This window comes from Epinephelus fuscoguttatus, linkage group LG6 (genome assembly GCF_011397635.1).
Source record: "Epinephelus fuscoguttatus linkage group LG6, E.fuscoguttatus.final_Chr_v1".
NCBI lineage: Eukaryota > Metazoa > Chordata > Actinopteri > Perciformes > Serranidae > Epinephelus > Epinephelus fuscoguttatus.
This window is the reverse complement of record NC_064757.1, coordinates 11514596-11526625: the sequence shown is the minus strand read 5'-3', so window position 1 is coordinate 11526625 and position 12030 is coordinate 11514596. Positions and strand designations below refer to the sequence as shown.

General features: G+C 43.9%; 1 protein-coding gene across 11 annotated transcripts in view; it reads right to left on the bottom strand.

The window, feature by feature from the left end:
- Positions 1-12030, bottom strand: part of fbrsl1 (fibrosin-like 1) — a 400430-nt gene that overhangs the window by 61476 nt on the left and 326924 nt on the right. The gene's annotated exons all lie outside the window — the stretch shown is intronic.

Sequence of the window (12030 nt, the reverse complement as noted above, 5' to 3'; positions counted from 1 at the left end):
TGCAGCATGCAGGAACTAAGGCCAGTAAATAGTTCCAATGTGTAAGCTAATTGCTCTTTAAACTACAGTTTCTACTCCCCCATTTTAATGCTTCTACAACAGAGGCAACACGCTGTACATATCACAGTTTTAAGATATTGGAAGACACCATTCATGTATCTTGTAATTTCTGATTAAGAACAAACACAATAGGCACATTTCCTTTCATAGCATCCCTTAAATGTTTTTGAGGCAGTGGAGATGGACGCCAGAGAGAAGCTCTAGTAGGACTTGAGTGAGGACTTAAGCCAGTGAGGCCACATATAGCTCCCAAGGTAGGGGTCTAACCACTACATCCCCCCTGGGAAAAAGGTTGGGTGTATTTTCTGTCCTTCAGCACTTTAACAGCCAGCTTTCGGCTTCACGTCCATTCAGTGGTGGGCCGCTAATGCTGCCAGCCTCAGCCAGGAGAACAGTTAATCTCAGGTAAGCCAGCACTGACTGAGTGGATCTAAAGGCCTGGTCCAAATATCTGCCTTGTGGAAATAGCATCTGGCATACAATACTGTACTCCTCCTCCTCGACAGCTTGCTAAAATAGGTGCATGTACAGTAAAAGCTGTTATGTAAAGAGAAGGCATAAATATTTTGGTTTCAGATGTTGACAGGAAGTGTTAATATCAACCACAATGAGCACATTTACGAGGAAGTTATTAGCCAATTATTTCTTGGAGGATGGTATTTTGCTGCTAACAGCTCTTCACCATGTTTCTGAAATAGATACTTTATTAAGAGCAAATATCCTTTAAAGTGAAATATATCAAAGCCTGAGGGCAGATAAATACAAATTGGCTTAGTAGCTGATTTCCAAATTAGAGGTAGCAGGAATTTAGTATATGCTTTAACGAAGCTCAAAGTGTTCATGTTTCAAGACATCTTTTTAAAGGGATGTAGACACAATCATGGAGCATTTACTCAATTGACAAATGTCTCGTAACATACAGCATCTATAGGCTCAACTAATCAGGGCAATAAAATAAAACTTTATTATTCAATTAAACAGCAGCATCAGGCAGTTTGTCTAACTAGAGCTGGGAAATGACACTGTAAGTTTGAATCCCAGCTATCTCTACTCTGAATCCTCGCCATTACTAGTAATGATGGTGGAGTGGCACAACATAGGCTGTCACCACCAAAAACAGACCACAGTCATGTTTTATTCCATTTTATTTCTGCAGCTGTACATTGTAATTTCTATCTGGAGAGAGCCTTGCAGAATCCATGATTTATTCATTACGGGGGCTCGAGTAGCATAGACCAACGATGTGAGAATGAGCACCTTATTCAATGACTCCCATCTTTCAATACGGACAACATTTCTAGGTCATCCATTTGGAGCACTGGCGTACTCCAGAATACAAGTAGTGCTACTGAGAACAGAGGCCAGAGGATGTCAGACACTTTGAAGGACTCTCAAGAGACCCAACTAAAAGTAAAGGACTTTACGGTAATAGAGGAGCTCTAGAGATGTACAAGCGTCCGAATAAGTTACAGAAACAAAATACTCTGTAGCAATATATGTAGAAACGAATTCCAGTAATGGGTTTTCACTGAAACGCAGTGTGCAACTCTCTGAAATCATATTCCTGAATCTATTCTATGTGCAGGGCTTGTCAGGCAGCTCGTTTTTAACCGTCTTGAAAGTTGTGCTCATCAAAGCCCTCGTGGCAAATGTTTCTGGAGGTTCCTGTTCGACATGAAAAGTCGTCCTGATTGATCGAGGCGATGTAGAACAAAAAGCGCCCTCCGCCAGGCACATTAAAAATGAATTTTCTCTGGGATTCAAAGGGCTGTGCTGCTAGGGCAGAGGGAGATGAGAGCTGGTAACTCTGCTAGTTTGCCTCGGGAGCCCCTCTAGCAGCTAGTCCCAGCTGATCCATCCATCAGCCTTCAAGCCCACAGAGGTGAGTGACTGTTTGAAGGCTCTGCCGGCTACCTTATCCTGAGGCTTAACAATCCAATATTGGTTGTTGCCGAAGATAATTACTCTCCATTGATGGTAGAATACCCAGGGCTAGCTGCAGCCATTTGCATTGCCCAACACCACAGATCGATCAGGGAGGAAAAGCAGTTGGGGGCTGATAACAGTGTTGCGTTAGACTAGCGTTTCGAGAAGGGATGTTATGCTCTCTCTGGCTTTTATTCTACTACACCCCCACCCTCTCGGCCTTCCTCCCACTCCCTCCTCTTTCAATGAACAAGGTAAAGAATGGCTCCCACTGATAGAATCAGCAAGGACATTGCTGTCTTTATTCTCCCTCCAAAAGCATGCACATGTCACCTTGACATTCTTTATCTTCTTCACAGTGCTGGCAGGAGAAAATGTGCAAACTAGATCCTGCATTTGATACACGATTGTTTATGGACCCACAGCTTTCATTTTCCATCCTCCTGAGCTGTTTGGCAGATTGACGGAAGCAAAAACTACACTTTGCTGCTCTTGTCTAGAAAACATGAAAACAGAGGGCGCAGCCTTGTGTGGTCTTGTTGCTGATTTGTCTCCACCAGGGTATAATTTACACTGAGAAAAGAAGATGGAAATTGGAGAAGTGAGATTAGCAAGTAATTTATGGGCACTTAGCGGGGTGCCTGCAATAACAACCTCTGATATGCTTCACTGCAGTGTTGCATTCTGAGAGGACAGCCATGTCACTTGCTCCAGAGTTATAGAGCACCATATACAGGACAACCAAACCCCACCAAATTATGCGTGAAGACTGAAAGTGTTCGCAATAATCAGAGCTATCTCACTGCTTGGGATATGAAACGGAAAATGAAAAACAAGTGGTGTCATTTTCCCTTGTAATAAAATTTCCATTCCTTTAACAAGATAAAAGTGAATTGTGCTCTGACTCAGAAAGTGTGAAAGACGTTTGGAGATGAATTTTTCATGCACATTGATAATTTAATACAGACTGGCACCAGTTTATTAACATTCTATGACTCCTCTTGCTCTCTGAGAATAATAACCATATAGTCCGTGGCACTTTGGAGGGAACCGCCCTTCCTCCCTGATCAGGTGGTCAAAGGTTGTTGCTGTCAAATATAATACTAAACGTTTGAAGGCAACTCTAGGGGCTGCAGGTGAATCTGATTTCATAAGAACTTTAGCAAAGGCATGAATTTTAACAGCACAAAATTCACATGAAAAGAAGGAAAAACTGTCTTCATTGTCTGAACTCCCATTACAGAATATCAACAAGCTCTTGACCACATGGTGATGCGCAGAAAATAAATAATAAAGCGATACTGAGCTGTCAGAGAATAATGTTTGAGCCGACGGGGGACTCTTAAAAGGCGTTAAGACAAAGCGAGGTGAGCACTGGTGTTGGGGTTCTAACCAGCTTGCATGGCCAGGGAAGCATTTTTTTAATAGATGTCTGACATTCACAGCCAAGTCTCAGAGATAACAGACACTATCGAAGCTAAGTGTTTTACTCTGAGTTCCTCTTATATCAGAAAACAGATAACCGAGTGCAAACAAAAACTCTGCAGTAGTTCAGGTACAACAACGGTTAAAGACATAAGGAGGAGAAAATGACAGAATATTTGTTACCATGAGAAACACAGAGCTGCCGGCAGAGACTAGAGTGAGATTAAATATAGGGTTACCAGAGCAAAGACCTAATCCATTCAGAGACAAATGCAGGGTCTCTGAAGCACATTTGTTGTGCGGCCTGAGGTTTAACAACTGGCATTATAACTCCATTTCTCATCATTACCTCCCTGTACTATAGCACTGCAGAGATAGGGTCAGCCAGGAAAAAGAGCGGAGAGAGTGGGAGCAAGAAGGAGCGTGGATAACAGAGATGACGGAAACCACAGAGGACATACAGTACATATTGTATAAAGTCCAGTATATATTTCCTGCAAATTCCAATTTCAGTTTTTGATTGTATATGTGCAACATTGTGAATGTCCTCATATATTACAAAAAAAAAAAAAAAAAAAAAAAAACCCACAAAAAAAGGATCAGTGTGTGTGCATGATTGCACATGCAGGAGCACAGTTGTGCACATGCGACGTCTCCACGGTCACCATATGCCGCCGCATTTTTCGGCGGAGGATTGAATGTGGGCACAAGTGCTCCCAGCAGTAAGTCAGCGTAGTGTCAGATATGGAAATCCACCAGCATTCATGAATGATACAAGGCCTGCTCTTTAGCCCCACACGTCAAAGGATTTGCCAGGGTGGATGAGGCAGATGCTTTGACAGATTTAAGGGAGCTGGGGGAGGTTCTTTTGGCTTCCCAGTGCGTTGCACACTAACTCTCTAGTGTTACAGAAGTGTATAATAAGACCCCTTGAGGAAAAGCGTTAGGGAAAAAAAGAAGCACCCAGGCTTAAAAAAGGACAAAAACAACAAAATCTGATTGCATTCAAGGCCTTATTAACATATCCTTTCACCAGCAGAGGATGCCACTGGTTTTAATTCAGTAAGACACAGCTGCTGGGGCCCCGCAATTTCTATTTTGACTCTATGATTTAATCAATTATGGCTCTAAAACTATGGCTTAATTAACTCCATGCACAGGCGGCTGCTTTTCACAGGAGCCATTCAGGAAAACAGGGAAACAAAATGGCTGCCGGCTTCCCTCATGCTCAAAATAGAGGCTAAGATGGTGGTGGGTAGATTAACTATGCCCTGTGCAGTTTATTGATTCATCGTTTTGTCTCATAGGGGATGTGGAACAGGAACATTGTGCTCTTCATTCTGTGTATAGCACATTCCTTCCTCAAAAAAAAAAAAAAAAAAAAAAGCTGCAGCTTTCTGTGGATAGCTGTGACCTTGGCCCATTTTCAGACATCTAGAGGAGTGTTTCTACTAAAGACGGATGGTTGATAACGTTAGCGAGTCTTATAAAGTGATTACAAAATGTTGTTTTCAACTTATAGTACTTATGGTTTGATGCCCAATTATACCCTTTCAATGACTTCCTCATGATAGAAGCCATGAAGCTGCCTAAATGTGGCACACACAACACAAAAAGAGGCTGAGTAATCTAATATTAACTTGAGTCAGGGCAGGCAGCAAGCCTCCATCAAATAGGAAAATGGTCAAAAAAGTCCCCGTTGCAAAACACAAATCAACAACAAGTAAATGAGCTTAAATTGAGTTAGGAATATCACATTATCATCCAAAATAAAATGTCCAACAGTAGATTTTAAATTGAATTATGGACCAAGACGCCAGCTGTTTACACTGATCTTTTCCCTGACCTGGTGGCAGATTTCATAGTTGCTCAAAACTCCAGTCTACTTGGAAAACTCAAGATAAACAAACCACAAGTCAGCTAATTGCAGTCAGGTGAACTGAGGATCCAAACACAGCCAAACCAAGACCCGAAGATGGAACCAATGTAAAAACTTCAAAGAGGCCAGGCAGGAATATAGGGGCCATTTTACAAGCAATGAGTGTGTGACACCACACGCATTAACTTTTTCCACTTCAATCAACCAAAAAATCAAGCTTGTGAATCCCGCTTTTCATCATGCCACTCTTCATACACTGCCCTTGTTATGCTCTTGTTTGGCATTTCACTGAAGAATACTCCCTTTATACTGCGAGCACAAGGAGCCCTCTGGAATATCATCGCCAGCTAATGACAAATTAATGATGAAGAGAAGAGAATGATGAGAAAATTACTGAAATTAGATTTCAACCGTTTACAGCACATCAACAGAAAATTGTCTTTATTCGATCACATCTCATTATTATATAAAATAGAGTCCAACTAAGGCCATGCTTCAGACAACGTTGCTGCTCAGTAACACTGAGTTTGTATGTGAGGACTTTGGGAAGTAACAGCAAGACAAGAAACACATTTTACTGCTAAACCTCAGCCAGTGTAGAAATGGCAAATGAGTTAAGACATTAACACCAGTCAGATGGTTTCCATTTTAGCCCATAATTGTGTGTGTCAGTGGTAAATCCCATATTCTTAGCCAGAAGACCCCTGCCCTCCAAACTAATGGCTTCCACATCAGAGGTTAAGGTTCTCAACCTGAATATCTTAACCTATAAAGAACCTTAGGAGGAAATGTCTTCTCAGCAGTTCTTGGTAAAAGCCCATTTTCTCTCTAGACTCTTATGCCCCCCCCCCCCCCCCCAAATTGATAAGTTTTAATTCATTTTGATGAAGATGTCTGCTAATCTGCGGGGCCTTTGTGCATGTAATATGGATTAGGCACTTTAGCTCAGGGAGCTCAGTCATGATGCCAGAAAAGCCTCTTTGCACCACAGCTCCCTCATTCATCTGGCCACAGGCCTGCAATGACTTCTAACCCTGTCCTCCCTCGGGACATACCCCGTGCGACCACTCCTTCCATTCCCCCAAGTGAGCTGCCCTTGCCCTCCTCATGCTGCCCAGCGGGAATGAGGGGGGGGGTTGATAGAAGACTGGTGCAAGGGCAAGAGCCTTCCTTGCTAATTACACCAATACAGCTCCAGAGACAGAAGCTGAGAGCCTTTGACATCAGTTTCATATTGGTCTTTTGTTCCTTTGTTCCATTGTGCCTTTGTAGACCAGCTGCAGGGGTGTCGATCATAACTTCCTGCTTGCCCTCACTCCATGCACTGAAAAGTGACTAGGCGCATAAAGCCGAGCGTTTTCAAACTCAAAGAATTCCACTGTGTTTGGTGTTCAAACATAAAATGAATGTAATTTATTTGAGCTTATTATTTCCTCTCCCTCTCACATAGACAGAGCACGATAATGCAGCTCTGTCCAGTGAGACTTTCCACTTAACAGGTTATCTAAATTCAATAAAAACAGAAATCCCCAAACTAAGCGCATGCATGCTGCGCTGCATTAGAGAGCAGTGATGCACACAAAGAATAGATCACTAAAATCACAGAGAAAAAAAAGAAGAAAAACCTAACCACAGCCTTAAAAGTGCAAAATCTTTGGTTGGACTTGTGGGAGTATTTAAGAGTGCCAGTTGGGATCTACTTTCTCCTTCAACTTAAAGCTCTTAACTATTCTCTGCCTGAAAGCCTGTGTAATTTGAGGAAGGCTTTTAAATTCTTAGAATTCTTGCAATGACTTGATTTATTAAACAAAACCTTCAAATATTAGGGTGTCTCATGGCTCATTGTGAGATCTCTATCAGGGAAGCATTTTGGTTTGCAAATATATTCTGATTAGTAAAATCACTTAAACCGTACAGACAGTGCACTTATTATAGCCTGCAGATGTTCACAGAGGTGAGCTGTTTACTGCCTCAAAAGTCTACAAAATCTGGACTTCCTCCCCTCTAACAGTATGTATTTCAGCAATAAAAAAGGTTGTTTATATAGCAATCAAGCCACAAGCTGGAAAGCAGGGGAAAGATTGCAGAAGGGGGAAGGAAAAAAAATGAACACAAAACCACTCGATCCCTCTTTAATAGAAAGCAGAGCGATGGCAGCTGACTGGGGTTCCATCGTAAAGACAAACAAGCATTAACTGGGATGTTTTAAAGGCAACAACAGAGGGTTTTTATTTAATGTCTTAAAGCTTTAATTGGCGCCTCTGTTATTTCCTCTTCAAGGGACTGAGGGTAACAGTAAACCCAGTGTCAAGGAGGAGGGCCTCACTGGCTGTGGCAACCCAGCAACTGGCTGCCCTCACTGGGCCTCTACATCTGTGATCTTTACCAATTGAGCTCAAGAGGCTACGCTCCCCTGGCCCCCAGCTGCCAACAAGGCAGGCCTCTCAGCGAGGGCCTGGGAGCCTAATCGGCCTGGAAGGGCCCTGTCAACCACTCAGCCTCAGGGTCACATATGGAAGTGACTATAGCTGTTCTAAGTCACCTGGGGATATTCATAAATCTCTAGACTGTTTCCTTAAGCTAATAATTGAGGAGAGCCACCTCTTCCCCTGTGAGTTGTGTCTGGCGATATTATGGCTCCAATTTTGCACTTTCCACTTGCTGTCTCTCTCTTTCCGCTAAACAGGAAGTAGGTATCTAATGTAATAGCAGTAACTAAATTGCTCTCTAAACAGCCCCAGGTTTAGGTCCCCTGGAGATTTCAATTTTGAGCTGTAGGGGAAAGGTAGCTATTGACTTCCAGAAAGCGTAGACCACCATCTCATGCAGAAGTTCAAAGATGGATGTCAAAGCAAAGCTACTAGTCCCAGGCTCTGGCTTGATGCATCACAAAAACATTTCAGTCAATGAACTTTATGTACACTAACTGTGTGTCTCTCTCTCTTGCATATCTTCCCCTGTTTTAATGTGCTGAGGGTGGGATCCAGTAGACAGACCGTGGAGCCAGTAAATCTGATACTCTCCTCGAGGAGAACAAGTGCTCCTTTATGCGAACGGTTTACAGCTCCATATGTATTTTCGATTCAGATTTATTTAGTGAGGGGCTCGGTAAGACCCCTGAGGGATCCATAAGCCTTAGTGCTCCATCTCCACCTCTCTTGTTAGATTTACGTCCTACAACAACACAAACAAAACTCTTGTTTCTCCCCCAGGAGCCCAGCTGTGAATCAGAGCAGCTTCTATCTGAGCTAAACACGCAAAACAGGAAGAGAGAGAGAGAGAAAGACAAAATCTAGCTACATTCACACTGTCTGGGTGAAACAAAGTAGGATTAGTGACAAGAGCTGGAAAACTGCAAAATGCGGAGATAGCTTTATGGTGGTGACACATGCTAGCCAGTCCATAATCATTTTGAGAGGAGACACAATTGAAGAGGTTTGGCCAAGTGAGGCTAAGTGGGATTGATGGAGCAAAGCTCAGGCACTTGCCCAGCCTGAAGACACATTGAGGTCTACGGTGAATACTGAGCTCCAGCCCGGGCTCACATACAACATGATCTGGGCTTTACACAGTCAAAGCCCTCCATCCTTCCTTGCATTGTCTTGTCTGACATGTTGAAGGATGTGAGGGAGTCGGGTGCAGACAAAGGCCTCTCCCGGCTGGCCCATTAGCCGGAGAGAGCGATGTCCAGAGCATTGGAGCATGTCCCCTGCTCTTGGGTGGGGGCTGTTTTATTAATGAGCCAATCGAATGAGTGCAGGCTGGGGGCTGGTCACTGCTGACTGTAGGAAGCACCTTGGGCGGCCAGCCTGGTGAGTGAGTGTGGCTGGGAGTCAGAGGACCGATCCCTGCAGGGGCCCCAGCCAGTAATGTACTCCCTGGCGGGCCTCGGCGGAGGCACATTTGACAAATGGACTCCTTTAGCAGAGCTGTGCCGGGGGGATCTGGGCTCTGGTGTTGGCTCATGGCTGGTTTACCTGCCCACCGCCATGCTCGCTTCTTCATCTGCACTGCCTCCCCTGAGCTCAGACAGCTACTGACTGATAATGAGGCCATGTACACATGAATGGATGGGCCAGGCTACCAAAGACACACAAACGTGGAAGCACACATACATACACACAGACAGTGAGCCTGACTGTGCTGAGACAGGCAGGGCTGGTGGGCTTACAGTATGTTGTTAGTAGCATTGTGTAAGTTGGAAGTGCTGTTATGATGTCTGTGATGGATTACAGTGGAAAACTGGCAAAGAAAACCCTGCACTATCTTTGGAAAAATAGGGTAACAAAAAGAGCTTAACATAATATACAGCCATTAGTATTGGTCATTAGTCATTATTTGGAAAAATGTTTGATTAGGCAAAATAGCTTACTAATAACAACAATTTACAATGATTTGATTTGGCTTTTTGAAAACATTTAAGACTTTGTTTTGATAGTTAATTCACTCCTAAATTCCACGTGTCATGTCTAAATCAGAGACAGGAAGTCAGCACTTTGGCATTTGCGACACACTCCCTTTCCACGGATTAAACTTTTGTTGACATTTATCTAGCACAAAAAAATCAAATCTTTAACGGACTTTCTTTTTTTTTGGGCAAACAATCTCTTGTTTTCTGGCGCAGTGGCAGATGCTGAGGTGGGAGACAAGCATTGCGACAGATCTGGATGTGTGTAAACAAGGAACTGAGTGCATTTGTGTTTTCTTCATGCGGTGCAGGATTGTGACAAATTCCAGAGCAAGTCTCTAGTGAGTCCCACTGCTTTGGTGTCAGCACCGAGCGGCTGTCTGCGCGTGATGGAGCCGAGAAGCGCTGAGCACCGAGGCCTCCCTTGGGATGTGTGCCGAACAAGATGTCGCCTGTCAAGCGGGGAACATTTGAAAATAAATAACATCAATGATGATTTCAGTTTACTTGTCACGAGCGTGTGCGCTTTGAGAAGTGATGCCATCACTCTGCCGGGGATGCAATCCCCCCCCCTTCTGAGACAGGCCTCGGCTGCCAGACGCACTCCATTTCCTATTCAGATTCAACATCAATCTGTTGTAAGCTCCAGATATCAGTCCTAACAAGCTGCACAGTGAGATGTGTGCAGTGATCATTCATTAGAGCCACAATAATAACAATGGTGGATTACTCAGTAGCCCCTCTCTAAATCTTTTAACATATCTGCTTTCAAGGGGCAAAGAAGGTTACATTACCTTGGATGACCTGGACACAAACAGTAGAATTATGAGTATGTGTGCTCTATTACACACACAATTAGAACAAAGCATTTTCCATTACCTGTGCCAATATGAATGGTTTTATGCATTTTGGGAATTCATATCCCTCTAATCTGTGTTATATTGAATTGTTAAGGAAAATTTATAGTCCCAATGTAGCCATCTAAAATGTCAAATGACAAGACCAATAATTGCAGTCTGATTCCAGAACAATTCCAAGGAGAATTTATTAGCCTTGACTGGAACTCAGTTTGTTCAATAACTCAAAGCAAAAGGACAGGTAAGACCATTCATCAGATAGCCGAGCATGTGTGTGTACGTGCATGCATGCCTATGCACTCATTTGGCCTCAGCACACTGGAACGAAGCCCAGCAGGGGAGCCTGAACCGATTGGAGTCTCAAAAAAGACCAAAGAGCACTTGTAACACAAAGAGTTTCATCTCAGCTCCTTAAGGAGAACCATCTGTTGTGAGGCAGCCTTTCTCTCGCTCTCTCTCCGCAGCTCTACAGTCGATCGTAGGTCAAGAGCAGGAAAACAAATGTGCACTGTGCACATGTGTCTGTCTGTCTGCCATTCCTCCAGCCAGAGATTACATATCAGAATGTTCTTTTGGCAGCACCGCAGAAGAGAGAGGGGGAGAAAAAAGGTCCCCGAGGTATGGAGGAAAGATCTGACTTCCTTAGAAAGGCATCATAAATTGTTTGCAGAGTGTTCATCTCTTGAAGACTGGGGCTCATCTCAAGTGGATGGTGGATGACTGCGAGGAGGGGAGGTGTTGGAGAAAATGCAGAGGGACTGGATGAGGTGAAGGAAAATGTGGGGAACTGAAGGATGGGGAGTTTAAGCATCTGGGCTTGGCGGTCATGCAGAGGGGACGTCTGAACACACTTGTTCCAGCCTCCTTCTTGATGTTTGGAGGCATAACCTGCACTGTCAAGGCCAGCGATCCCACCTGTCCATGACAACTCTGGCAACACACACAGCAACTGACAGGGAGCACGCACATGCATTTCTACCTGTCAACATGTAAGTGTGTGCCATGGTCTCTCATCACCCCACAACCCCATCCACGTCATCCTATTTCCTAGCTGGCCTGCACAAAGTGAATCAACCTCTTGCTGTGCACCTCAGAGCCACAGGCCTCTAATGCATCCACGTGTTTCCCTCTCACTCAGCACATACAGTGTCTGCCTTTGATTTGAGGCTGGTCTGAGGGCCGATCGATCACAGTTTAAAGGCCCCTAATCAGGAACAGGAAGGAGGGACGAATAAAATCATACATCATGGCTCTCTGGCTGCTGGCCTCCTGCTATTCCCTTTGCCGTGCTTTCTTTCTCTTTCTCCTGTCAATCTCATGACTGAGTTTGATGTCTAGAAACAACCAGAAGAGCCCAGAGCAACTCTTTGCATTTAGGGAGAAGAGACTGGGGTCAAAACAAAGCACCCAAGACTAGGGCTGGTTATCAGTATTCCTACTTTTAAGGTATCAACCAAAATAACCCAGAATTAAGT